Source organism: Triturus cristatus, chromosome 8 (genome assembly GCF_964204655.1).
Source record: "Triturus cristatus chromosome 8, aTriCri1.1, whole genome shotgun sequence".
Taxonomy (NCBI): Eukaryota; Metazoa; Chordata; class Amphibia; order Caudata; family Salamandridae; genus Triturus; species Triturus cristatus.
This window is the reverse complement of record NC_140591.1, coordinates 625,239,064-625,241,290: the sequence shown is the minus strand read 5'-3', so window position 1 is coordinate 625,241,290 and position 2,227 is coordinate 625,239,064. Positions and strand designations below refer to the sequence as shown.

The window sequence follows — 2,227 nt, the reverse complement described above, 5'->3', positions numbered from 1 at the left end:
CAGTATTTGCCGAATTTAAACAACATTTATGGTTCATGTCATTTTGGTCTATGTGTTATATAGAATATATACTATATATTTATATAATCCTGTGTGGAGTAACTTTTGTGGTGTACTCATTGTGTTACTAGTACAAGTGTGTTGTGCAAAAGCTTTACACATGGCCTCTAATTATAAGCCTGGCTGCTATGCGCCAAGCTACCATAGAGTGAGCACAATCTATCTTTGGTGTGTAACTTACTTGCCCTGACTAGAGTGGTGGGTTCTGACTGGCTGAGGTGCATACCCTAGCCAACCAGAAACCCCATTTCTAACAAGCATTTTTCAGTGCCAAAACAGTTAAAAAGTAGAAAACAAAGCACAATAAAAATCCCACTTTAATTTAAAAAAAATAGAGTGGCTCTCTCCTGTTGGAGGTCCTGGCCGGCTAGTTACGCCTTCCCCATCCCTCCACCTTCTTTAACTGGCTGCCTCTTCCCCGCGTAGCCGCGCACTCCTCGGTGATCCTCGGCAGAGAGCAGCCGTTGCACGGCCACGATGATGGAGAACAGGGTGTTCTGCTGCTTCGCTTTCTACGCGGCGGCCCTGGTGCTCAAGATGTTCCTGCTGGCGATCCTTACCGGCCAGCTGCGGCTGCGCAGGAAGGCGTTCTTGAACCCAGAAGATGCCACGAGGCATGGCGGCCTGGAGTTTGTCCGTGAAGATCCAGATGTGGAGCGCTCCAGAAGATGCCACCACAATGACATGGAGAACATCTACCCCTTCCTCTTCTTGGGGGCCGTCTACTCGTTGTTGGAGCCTAATCTCACCGTGGCCAGGATCCACTTCCTGGTTTTCTTCATGGCACGCATGTTCTACACAGTGGCCTATCTTCTAGGGTTCAAGGCCCCCATGCGGTCCGCGTCTTACACCATCGCCCAGGTGCCATGCTTTTCCATGGGGCTGCAGATCCTGTATGCTATGGCTCCATATTTGTAATCCCAGGAATCTTGTGTTGCGGGAGCCGAGACAAAGAGCCAGAAAAATGGGAACCGGGACCCAGTATCACTTTGATGAAACGTCAACCATGGCGGTGACCTTCTTCAGACTTTGCTGCCGCTCTCATATTCCTTGATGCTCACAAAAAAACTAGTCATTAAGGGCACGACAGAAACACTATGGCTGAAGCTCAAAGTTTCACAGATATCAGCGACAGTCGCAGGAGTGACGTTAGCATTCTCAGAAGAAAAACTCCTCCAGAGACCGCGCCTGTTTCTGGGTCGCCATTTGAAGACGACCAACTCCTGGAAGGACACATGAGAAGGATCTACCAGTTGGCAGATCCCACACCTTCTTTCAGGGTCTTGATGGAACCCTAAAGGTGAGGGATGTCAGTTCCATGCCCCTTGAGTCCCTTCAGTCGCTCTCTCCAGCGCTTGCAGCCTGAGCCGTTCCGCTTTGGTGCTACATGCAAAGACTTCGCCAGGAAGGCGGTCGTAGCATTGTCACGTGATGATAGAAATCGTTTCAGTGGGATTTGTCATTTCTTGTAAGACTGTCAAATAAAGAGAGGGAGGAGGCATTTGGGTGTGAGAGTTGGCATGTTGTGGAGGTTGTTGCTGTTGATGGGTCTTGGCGCTGCGGGGGTTCCCCCTTCTCCAGACTGATGATTGGTCCAAGGCATGTACTGCTTGGCACAAGCTGAGAGTGTTCTATGAGTGGCAGGGAATCTCAGCGTCACCAGCTAACATGTGCTCTTGGTGTGAATGTTTATTTGCTAAAAAGATTTGGGGGAAAAAGTTAAAATTTTTAACTAAAACTTTATGAAAGCTATTCGGAAAGTTTGAAAAGTGGGGATTGTTAGTCAAAGGGTGTAAATTGACTGTTCAATAGAAAATGATTAAACTGATAGAAAATTTAAAAAAAAAAAAAAAAAAATAGAGTGAAATTTAATGAGCAAATAAACACCGAAACACCAGAAATCTGATGTAGGGAACTGGAGACATAATTTTTCAAAGTTTAGGTCATTTCTAGCACCAAAAAGTGCAAAATGCCAGTCTAGAGAATCTGGTTATGCTAAACAAGTTCAAAATCAAAATTTAAGGCCGATCAAGAATGGGACCGTGTCTGATACAGGGATCAGGTTCAGTCCAGTGGCAAGTTTTACCTTCTGACTTAGAAACATTTTTGGAAGTTGAAGATCCTCAGCGGGACAAGGCAGCAGGCTCTGGCCAGAATCGGTTCCATG

The 2,227-nt window shown here is 46.6% G+C and overlaps 1 pseudogene; it reads left to right on the top strand.

Moving 5' to 3' along the window:
• The first annotated feature begins 429 nt into the window (after positions 1 to 429).
• Positions 430 to 1,887, top strand: LOC146802498 (prostaglandin E synthase pseudogene; annotated as a pseudogene).
• The last annotated feature ends 340 nt before the right edge of the window (positions 1,888 to 2,227 follow it).